Here is a 12,149-nt window from a genome sequence, read left to right as displayed (position 1 = left end):
CTGATAAGTAATGTAAGATTTTATTTGATAAAATCAAAAGGCGGTCCAAGTATACCAGAAAAATCAATGGATGTTGTCCACGAGGAGCAAAAGTCTTGAAGAAAAAGACCTCAAGCTCTTCCATTGTTATACTAAACAGACAAAGACCCCTTTCCTTAGCGTGCAGTTTGAGGTATATCATATAGAATAATGACAGGATTACTACCCAACTACTATCTATCTACTAATCATTTTGTATTTGATTTTTTTTTTTAATTTTTTATTTTACTTGATAATTAAAAAAGTGAGTATTAGTAAATTTGGCGGAGGTCTACTATCTATCTATCATATAACCCTTTTCAATTGGCAAGGAGGTCTACCATCTTTCTGAAATTTGGCTAAACAAGTCATTCGATTAGGCACCAGCTCAATGTTGGTAACGCCAAAACACTTTTTAAAAAAAGCTCGTCCATGTGGTAGAATTTTAAAGATAGTTTTAAAAAATAGAAGGAAATTACTAAAATAGTTTTAAAAAATAGAAGGAAATTACTAACATTTTTAAAATCTTTTGTTTTCCTTCCTAGGGTAAAAGTTTCTGTACTTAAAAATGAAGCATGCTCTAAAAATTAAAAGTGTTTGCAATGAATTAAATCACAAAGTCAAAAACTTAAGTTCATAAATTATATGAAAATATACCAGGCTTCTGTCACATTTCCCTCGAGCCAACATCCATCTTGAAGCTTTGCTCTTATTTCATTCTTGAGTGAGGCACACATTAAGACAAAATGAGTCGAATACTCAATAAGCATTATTTCAAATTGTAAGCATTTATTAATATATGTTTTCATTCATACATTCGTTATTCATCTACATATACCTTAAATAAAAAAATGTTTTTTTGAAAGATATTACAAGATAACAATTTCTTTCTAAATAAAGAAACATTTCTTTTCCTTTCAAAAACAAAGCATCTTTTTTCCCCTTGTACATTTCTTTGAAAAGGAGCTAACAATTCTAGCAACATCTAGTTAATTGTTATCACTTTCCATTGGCCGATGCATAGTGTTACACTCCTGTGTATTAAGGTTAGCAGTTCTTGTGACTCAGACTCTGCCCATACAACCTACTCGGCATTGCAATCTGCCCATTCATTAGCATCATCATTTATTTCATTCAGTCATAGTCCTTATATATTTTATACATTAAAGCATTCTTTCATTTCTTTTCATTCATTTCCTTCCCATTCTTTTCATTTCAATTACTCCCAACCCTCTCTAATCTTTGATTGCAGGTTACAAGGAGACGTGGCTAGCATTATGAAAAACATCCCTAACATTTGGTGTCATCTGATCGTTCATCTCCTATATCTTGGTATACTTTTCATATGCATGTGGCAACACGTTCTCAGGTAATCTACAATCGGGAAACCGCGACAACAAGTGCTCAAGCGGAAGGCATGAGGAAGATTCACAAGAATGGAGGAGAGAATGAACTACATGACTTTGGAAATGGAGAATCTTTAGTGGGAAAACGAAGCTCTCAAGCAGAAGGACGTAGGGGCTACTACGCCGAGCCGAGCTAAAAGAAATAATGCAGAATCACAAAATACGTTCAGGCCAAGCCTCGGTGATGAGGAGAAATGGAAAATGTACCGAGACCTACATCACCTCATGGACGAATACAAGGAGATGGTCAGAAAGATAGGCGCACCTTTCTCGATAAATACCCTTCTCAGTGGCACCGATCTGCCATACAACGCCAAGATAATGGCAGATAGAGTTGTACAATGGGTCCGGAGACCTTGTCAAACACCTTGAAAAGTTAAAGGCTCACATAACTCTCTATGGGTTCCTCGGAGAGATCATCTGCCAAGCCTTCTCCTTGACCTTGAGGGGGATGGCAAGAGGATGGTTTGGGGCCATACACTTAGGTTTAATTGAAACTTTTTAAGAGCTTGCCAGTTTATTCTTAATGCAACTTATGGCAAGTAGGAAAAGTAGGCGACAACGGCATACCTCCTAACTGTCAAGCAGCAGGAGGATGAAAGTTCGAAGGCATACCTATCCCAACTCAATAAAAAGCACATGACTACCAACGATTAGGACGAGAAGGTCACACTGATCGTGCTCTTGGGAGGCATATGGCCCAAGAACTCGTTCATGACGAAGTTGGCCAGGAGAACCCTGACTACATTATGGGAGTTCATGGATAGAGTGGACGATTTCATCAATGCCGAAGATACGCTTAGGGCTTTGACAGCCCAAAGGAAGATTGAATTGGAGGAGGCAAAAAAGAGCACCAAGATACCAAACGACGGGAAAGCCTCGGAAAAGGCCAAGAGGGGTCAACATGGTGAGAGGCAAGATGGAGAAGTTCCTTCCAAGAGGTAGAGCTCCAAATTTGCTCATACGAACCTAAACTTGTAGATGAAAAGCGAGGAGAGCACACGAGGTAGTAAAGGTTGAGGTGGACAAAGTCGTAGTTTATGCGCCTACCACCAGCTGGAGGGTCACAGGACGGAAGACTACTACACTTTAAAGAAGAAAATATAGGAGATGAGCAAGAATGGGGAGTTAGAGCGTCTGGTTGCCGAACACTCAAGCCCACGCCTAGAAGATGAACCACACGTCGGAGTGCGAGCTAATCCTGAAGGTCATACAAGAGTGCAAGCCCAGAGCAATGGAGGGCGACGTGAGAAGATGCCCAAGAGCCTCCTCGCCAAAGCCTTGGAAGGAAAAACGCACCATTGGGCAAGATCTGGACCATAGCGGGAGGACTCGTCGCGGGTGGCCCCTTTTCCTCTTGTAAAAAGGCCCATGCATGAAAGGCTTGGTACAAAGAAGTGTTCTCGTTGGAAAAGCCCCTGAAGCAAGCAAAGCACCATATAAAGGTCGCCATATCTTTCGTTGACGAAGACTGTGAAGGGATCTTATACTCCCATGATGATGCAATAGTAGTAACATTGTTAGTTGTCAACTATACCACAGGAGAGTTTTGATCAACAACGGAAGTTCAGCCGACACGCTATCCTCGGGTGTCTGACCTGAATAGCTTGAAAGTTGTAGCTTCTACTTACCATTTGAAGATGAAGTTTTCGTCAGGAGCAAGAGTAAGGGAAGTTCAGGGCAAGCAAGTGTTGGTGAGAGAATGTTATGTACAAGAGCTCAAAAATGAAACGAGGTCCGGATGGTTAAGGCTTCAGCTTCTAAGAAAGCACCCCCACCACCACCGGAGCTCATCGAACATGAGGTGGAAACAAGGGATGAGAAGCATCTGAAGCAGGCTGAAACGAATGAGCCTTTTGAGCTAGGTGACCTTAGACCCAGATCATCCAGAGGTTACCACAAGAATTGGGACCAGGATGGGGCTCGAAACCAAACAACAACTGAAGCAGTTCCTAATCGAACACAAGGATGTGTTCACTTGAGTCACAAACAAATGCCTGGAATAGATAACCAGACCATCAAACACTACCTATGTATGAATCCCAAAGTCAAGGCAGTCCGAAAAAAGAAAAGGGACTTCAGCACTAAGAAGTACACGGTTATAGCAAAGGAGGTTGACCATCTGCTAGACCTCATATAGACCTAATAGTAGATTCCTCTATGGAGCATCACATGCTGAGCTTCATAGATGCCTACTCAGGATAAAATCAGATCCATATGAGCCCAGGCGATGAGGAGAAGACGTAGTTCATAACAGATTGGAGCAATAATGGACATGAAGCTGCCTCGGAACATAACTGAAGTACAAAGGTTGACTAGGTGGGTGGTAGCACTCGATAGGTTTGTCACCAGGTCCACGGACAAATGCCTATCCTTCTTTAAGGTATTGTTGACAGCTCAGTCCTTGGATGACGAATGTGGCCGGGCATTTAAAATATTAAAGGAGTACCTCTCTATCCCGGCTCTTCTGAGTCAGGAAAAACTAGGAGAGACACTATACCTATACCTCTAGTCTCCCGAGTAGCGATCTTGGTAGCCTTAGTAAGAGAAGAGAAAGGCACCCAAAACTGGTGTGCTACACAAGCTGGGCATTTAGAGGAGTCGAATCTTGTTACCCAAGGATGGACATGTTGACGTTTGCACTGGTAACAACAGCTCGATGACTAAAGACATACTTCCAAGCTCACCCGATTCAGATCCTAACAGAAGCTCCCTTGAAGAAGATGTTACATAAGCTAGATGTCGTCGGGCGCCTCGTGAACTGGTCAATCGAGTTAAGGGAGTTTGGCATCAAGTACCTTCCCTGAAACACCATAAAAGGACATATCTTGGTTGACTTCATAACCGAGTTTATCAACATCCCAAAAGAAACCCTGGTTGCACTAACCGGGAAGCCCTGGTATGTCTTTGTTGATCGGGAGGGTAGGAGTGTACATCATGACCGACTCTAGAGAAGAACACCATTACACGGTAAAGCTCGCTTTCAAAACCACCAATAACGAGGCAAAGTATGAGGCATAGTTGGCAGGACTCGCTATGGTTGAGGTGTTGGGAGCTAAGGAAGTTGATATAAAAGCAGACTCGAAAGTGGCTGTCAATTAGGTCAAGAGCGAAAAGCTAAAGAGATACCTACAGCTGGTGTGGGAGAAGCATGATCTCTTCCAGTACTTCAATATCAAGCAGGTACCGCAAGAGGAAAATTGGATAGCGAACAAATTGGCAAGAGTCGCCTTAGGCATGGAGGATCTCGCCCTACCATGGGAAGTGACGGTTAGGACAATGGAAACTCCCGCCATCAGGATTGGTGTCTCAGAGGTGGGTTCAGAAACACCAGACTGGGTGCTGGACATAGCAAAATACTTGGATGTCGAATAGCTTCCCGTTGAAAAAGTAAAGGCGATGAAGGTTAAGAACAGAGCGACATGCTTTACCTTGATAAATGGGGTGTTATATAAGTAGGGTTTCTCCGTCCCTTTTTTAAGATGCATCTTGCTGGAAGAGTCGCAATACATACTGGCGGAAATACACGAAAAAGTGTGTAGAAATCACTTCAACGAGAGAGCCCTAGTAGGGAAAGTTGTAAGAGCTGGCTATTATTGGCCACGTGCCCGTAAAGATGCGAAGGAATTAGTCAAGAGATGCGTGAAGTATCAACTATTTGCACCCATTCCACACTGGCAGTGAGAAATGTTGGCGTTAATCATGTCACCTTATTCGTTCGCACAATGGGGGGATGACTTATTCATGCCGCTGCCCCCAGGCAAAGGAGTTGTAAGGTTTGTGGTAGTTTCTATGGACTACCTTACCAAGTGGGTGGAAGCAAAAGCTTTGGCCATGATCACGATGAGCAACATCATTAGGTTCTTGTGGAAATCTATTGTATGTCATTCAACATTCACAGAATCATAATTTTAGACCACGGTTGACAATTCGACTTCGGTCACTATTGCGAATGGTATGTAGGACTGGAAATCAAAATCAGATACTCTTTCCTAGGGCAACCAAGGCCAACGAGAAGGTGGAAGTGACCAACAAAACCTTGCTAAGAATCTTGGAAAAGAAGATAACCCACTAGAAAAGGGAATTGGATGAAAGAATTCCCAAGGGTCTTGTGGGCATACCAGACAATTGTGCGAATGCCAACGGAGGAAACCCTTCGCATTAACATATGAGAGCGAGGCGGTAGTACTTGTGGAAGTTGGGATGACCAACTATAGGTTCCAACACTTCGACCAGGACTCCAACAACAAGAAGTTGGAAGAACACCTATACTTTCTACAGGAAAGGCGAGAAGAAGCCAAAGTGCAAGTGACGATTAACAAATAAGAGTAACCTAGCCCCCATGCTTCGTCACGAACACCCCTAGAGGTGGTCAACTTAGCCTCCAACTGAGTGGCTTTGTTCTTATAGTCAATATAATTTTGCATGTGCACCACCATCGTCTTGCCAAACTTAAGGAATTCTTCATGAGGTCCTTATTTGCCTCATCGTACCGGGCCTCAAGCAGGGTCATCTCGCCTTGAAGGTTGTCTTGCTGCAACGGGAGCTCTCGGCAGTCATTTATCTCATCAGATGCCATCTGGGCATACTCTGAGGCACGCTTGTTGCCACCCTCCAGCTCTTGCTCTAGGCGCTAGAGCCTGTTTTGACTGTCATTACGCTCCACCTCCAGGAGGTTGACTTCGAAGTGCTTCCTCAAACTATTGAAGTTTGTGGCGCAAATTGGCCACCTCATCCCAAATACCAAAGGCATCTTCTTACAACATGTGGGAATGCATGGCCCAATCTGAACACGAAGCTGTTAGGACATCCCTTTCCGCACGCAAGTAAAAAATGACTCAATCAGCCTCTGTGTGTAAGCTCGAAGGGAGTAAGCCTCATCCTCCAGATAAAGCTTATGACCCACGATCCACTTGGCAAGATCGTCGACTCCTTGAGGTGTGAAGAAAGTTAGTAATTGAATGGGTAAGAAGAATATGTTCCCGTTAATAGATTAGGAAGGCTTACCGAAGATAAATACACCTTAAGACGATCTGTAGTGTCCCGAATTGACTCTTCCATCCAACTACGGGGCTGCGGGGTAGGTCTCAAGGGGCATGACTCAGATGAACTAGACCTAGAGGAGCCAAGCAGCCCTAAAAGATGAAACATCCTACTAGTAGGAGTAGGCCCTGTAATCATGTGACCGGGTAGAACGGCAAGAAGTGAAAACCATAGGCGATTGAGGCATGAAGGTAGTGCCCGTCATCTTGATACCCCTTAAAGAACCTCCTCGATCTTCCACTCGATCCTTGGGGTTTGCCCCTGCTTCCACATTGGAAGGTGAGGGAATCTAGTTCGATCCTCCAAGTGGGCAACGAGCGAAAACTACACAGACTATCGCCAGAGCAACAAATACCATGACAATAGTGGAATTTTCTAGGGGTACCTGCCAGGTACTCCTCGCCCGTGGGCTCCAAAACTTGGCACCACACGATACAACACTCCAACAATGTCTTCCAAGCATTGGGATGCAACTAGGCCGGGGCTAAACCCTAATAGTCCAAGATGTCTCTGATCGGATGGCAAAAAGGGAGGCGTAACCCCATGTGGAACAAGAGTATTATAAGGATCGATTTTTAGATTTAGAGGATGAGATTGTCATTTATGTACTATGGAGTATGGAGATCATTTGTGTGATTGTGCTTGAGTATCTAAGGGTTTTGGATTGACACCCTAAAGTAATTTAGGGTTTTGAAGTTAAATTATGTTAGGGGTTTCACAATTGTACTCCTAGATGTTTTTCAGGTTTCAATTATGAAACCCAAATTTAATTTAAGGTTTTAGAATGAAATGCTAAACAATTAGGGGTTTCAAAATTGAAACCCCAATCTGTTAGGGATTTCAGTTTTGAATCCCCAAACTATTTTGATGTTCATGACTGCATTATTTTAATTGTTGTGTGATTTTTGCATCATGTCATCATGTCAGGTTTTTTAGTCAATGGGAATGGATAATAAGCCAAATCCAACTACTAGCGTTAGTGCTAGCTCTCCTACCCCTACCCCTACCCCTACCCCTACCGAAACCCCTACCAATACCCTTACACCTACACCCATGGGCCCACCAAGGATGAAACCCATTTCAATTGTGTTGTCTCACTTCACCAAAATAGAGGGCGGTGACCTTAATAACCCATAAGCTAAGTGTAACCATTGTGATAAAGTGTATGAATGTCACTACTAAGACATGGTACATCCCAATTGAATGTTGACTTAGAAGAGAAATGCAAAAAGAGTCCAATTAAACGTTCTTTACAAGAAAAGAGTCAATTTAGATTAGAGATTAGACTTAAAAATGGCAGATGAGAGTAGTGGGGGAGAACGTTGAAGAGGTATACGAAGTATGATCTGAAGAAGTGTAGGAGATACCTAACTCGTATAGCCATAGTAGATGAGCTACCCTTTTGATTTGTGGAGGGTGAAGGGTTCTAAGCAAACTCTAAGTACTTGGAACCTAGGTTTGACATTCCTTCTCATCACACGATGGTAAATGATATTATGAAATTATACGGTGTACATAGAGAACTGTTTAGAAACTAATTAAGGGGTCAAAGAGTTTGTCTCACGACCGATAGATAGACATCAATCCAAAATTTTAATTATATGTCTTTGACGACATATTTTGTAGATTGTGATTGGCAATTAAACAAAAAAATTCTCAAGTTTTTCTAAATTGTCAATCACAAGGGTGAGACCATTGCGAAGACCTTGAATGCTGCAATAGATGGGTTGGGCTTGGAGCGCGTTGTGATAGTAAAAGTTGACAATATATTTTCTAACGATATCATTTTTGGGTATCCTAAGAATAAGCTTAGAGAGAACTATAAGACAATCATGGGTGGTGAGTGTTTACATGTGAGATGTGCTGCACATACTCTAAATATTATTGTGATTGACGGTTTGAAAGATGTGCATGATCTGATTGCAAGGGTTAGAACTGTGGTGTGGTTTGTGAGATCCTCACCAGCTAGGGTTGATAAATTCAACGTTGTTGTAAGGGCTATGGATATTGAATGCAATAAGGGGTTGTGTATCGAAGTTCCTACAAGATTAACCTTTTTTATTTTGGGGATGGCATAGGAGTTTACAAAGGCTTGTAAATTATTGGGTGAGGAGGACATACAATATGTCAACCATTTTAATGATGGAGGGGGGGGGGGTTTGGCAAGCCTTATGATGATAATTGGGTTGTTTTTGGGATTTTTGTAGAATTGTTTAGGCTTTTCTATAAGTTCACAACCACCATTTCTGGTTCTTTGTACGTTATATCCAAATATCTAATGAATTTTGTCAGCAAGTATGTTAGGTGAAAGAACAATTGGATGAAATATGCGGGAGTGACCAAACTAGGATATGGGAAATGACAATGAGCATGCGGACTAAGTATAACAAGTATTGGCGTGATTTGAGTAAACTAAACATTTTCCAATATATGGCTATTGTTCTTGACCCTCAGTACAAAATTGATGACATGGTGTATGGACTGAGATTTGTGAACATGAAGGCATGGGTGGATCATATTGTGGAAACGGTTAGAGAACTCTTAAAGGATATTTGATGAGTTTTCTATATTCAGGGATAGTAATATGCCGACACCTATACCTATTGTATTGTCTCCTCCCAAAGTCAGGATGAGGAAGAAGCGTAGGTTAGGGTGGGGTGAGAGGTTGGGACGAGTTGCTCTCGCTTTGTCCCCAACGGACACACAGTCAAAGTTTCATAGGTACTTGGTAGCGGAGATGCACCCATTTATGTAGGGGTTTGATATATTATCTTTGTGGAAGGTCAATGTCGTCAAGTATCCAATCCTTTGAGATATAACCCACAATAGTTTGGCTACCCCTGTTACCACAGTAACCTCAGAGTCGACATTTAGCACCAGAGGCTACATATTGGATTCATTCTAGAGTTCATTGGCTCCTACCACTGTGGAGGCATTGGTTTGCACTCAAAATTGGATCAAAGGGAAGCCAACTCATATTTCAGATGTGGTAGACTTTGTGGAGACCGACGAGGAGGCAGGTAGTGATCAATCTAGATCCAGTAATCGCTATTGCATTTGATATTGCTATAATATTGCTTTTGCTTATAATATATTGTGATATTATATTTTGTTTTGTTTTTAGACAATTCTTTTTAATATCTAAGCCCAAAATAGCCTAGAAATAAGTTTTGAGCCGAATAGGGGGAGTGTGCAGGGGGCCGGATTCGGCAGGGCTGAGTTGTGGGAAATGGGTGCCCTCGCCCCGAGGGGGTGTGGGTATACCCCTAGTTAGGTTTTCATGTCTATAGGCAATTGTTTTGGTCAAATGAATGTACCATGATGTAAGAAAGTGGATAAGGGTGCAAGAGCTTGTACTTGAGTGATTGATTGCTTGTGGAAGTGACTTAACCAAGTGGGAAATCACATGTTCAAAACCGGCCAAAGCAATTAGGGTTTGGAGATTTAGGGTTTCGACTTCTACAGGGGTTTAGGGTTTCAGCTTCTACACCATAAAACTTAGGATTTTCATTAGGGGTGAAACCCTCTTTGTTGGCTGATCAAACATTGTACTTGAGTGGGTGGAATAGTGCAATGTGAAGGTTGTTTGGACTAGGTGTCGTGTGGCATTCTCCTAAGGGTCTACTATTCACCCAAAAAATTTGAAACTTTTTATTGCACTCTAAAATCTTAAATATTCATACAAGTATAATGGTACAGTTTTTTTCACCAAATTATACTTATGTCCCTCAAATAAATCATGAACCAAATATCATCTCGTAACGGATCATCAGGTGACACGTGACGCTGTTATTGGCCCATGTGACATCCAGATATCAAAATATTATTATTACACTATAAATTTTTCAAAATTTCAACGAATCCAATGGTACAATTCTTTTTGTCTAACTATGATCCTAAACACCTCAATTAAATCCAAGAAGTCTTCGAATTCACTGCTGGATCATAACTGAATTTCGACTAATAAAATCCATATTCAATAAAATATCTCGGCCGTAACCTATTCATGATAATCCAGTACCTCTCAGTTGGGCTTTTGTAAAAAAATGAGCTAATAAAACCATCCAAAATCATCCCCTAACCTTAACAGCCGAAAGATAAAACTTGGGCCTATGGCTAAAATTCCAACCAACCTCAATAAATACTAAAACATGGGCTTACCCATCATTGATTATTATTAAACCTAATTTAAACCCAATTAAATTATCCTCAGTTTAGCCTTAGTAATTTCGGTCGGAGTGTTACAGAATGATTTTAATAAAAGATCTCATTTAAATCCAAATAAAATTAGACTCTAATTTTATTCTATACACTCCATTTACCTCGAGGGCTGACACTAACTTTATTGCTCCATTCCAAGTAAGTAAACTTTTCAATATCATTGGTTGTTCAACACTTAGGCCCCTATTGGTTTCACGGATGGTCTCGACCCATTTCATTTAATCTCATCTTATCACATCTCATTTCAACATCTAAACAACATAAAAGTACAAACATTCTTCAATATTAAACTTTCAACTTTTCAATTTTTTCATCTAATAATTACCTAATCATTACAATTTTATCAAATTTTCAAACAAAACATAAAAATTAATTTATCTTTTTCAAATTCTAAAGCAAAAATTATATTCTAACAATATTTTAACTTTATAATATTTTATTCAATTTTTTCTCTATCATTTTTCAAAATTCTATAAAATATCTTAACTCAAACTATGTAATTACTGTTTAGAAATTATCTTACTACTATTTATAAAATTTTTATTTATCTCATATCAACAATCTAGTATTTACGTAACAAACTTTTTGTACTTAGTCACGTGCATATGACATATTTGGTACCCATTATTCAATAAGTTATTATTTACTCCACCCTTTTTTTATTCTTTCTAATTTGGAGGTGAGAATTGGGATCAATAGGTTGAGCTAATTCTACACTTTCCACCAAATAATACATTTTTCCATGAGAGTTAATTATGTCCCAATTGTAAATTATTTGCAATTAGGAATACTTTTGAAATTTTATTTTGATGGGATGCCTTGTCCAACGAATGGTAGAAAGTAGATTTTTATTAAAAAAAAAAAAGAAGAAAAAAAAAAGAGAAAAGAAAAAAGCCATTTGTAGGAGATTATAAAGATGTTTGTAGAGAAATTTTGTAAAAGGTTCTTCTTTAAAGATATTTTTGAAAATTGTTCTAGTTTTTGCATTTTCTTATATGGAAGTCAAGATAAATGATTAAATTAAATATATTTTGATTGCTATATACTAATATAATTTTTAATAAATTATTCATTGTTTTTCACTTGAATAATAGTATTTCCCACCAAATTATGTTTTTTTTTTAAATACATTTTTGAAACACGGTAATACCTACTCAAAATAATAGAAAATCACAATAAATAAAAATAAATATATGGTGAGACCTAAAAATTACTTGGAAATCACATCGATCCCATCTTATTCCTATCCTATCAATAAAATGGAAAAAGAAGAAACCGATGAGGTTTGTGGTGTTTAGTTGAATTTCATTCCCCTATGAAACAACTTAATTTAATTCATTTAATTAAATGGATTAAATCTATTAATAATAACATGATAAAATTAAACTCATGTCCAATTAATGATTTATAATAAAATCATCAGTTCAGAATATGTGTGTCAAGTTTGTATATATCAAATTG

Source organism: Juglans microcarpa x Juglans regia, chromosome 2S, assembly GCF_004785595.1.
Source record: "Juglans microcarpa x Juglans regia isolate MS1-56 chromosome 2S, Jm3101_v1.0, whole genome shotgun sequence".
NCBI classification, from domain to species: Eukaryota; Viridiplantae; Streptophyta; class Magnoliopsida; order Fagales; family Juglandaceae; genus Juglans; species Juglans microcarpa x Juglans regia.
Note: the sequence above shows the minus strand (reverse complement) of the source record.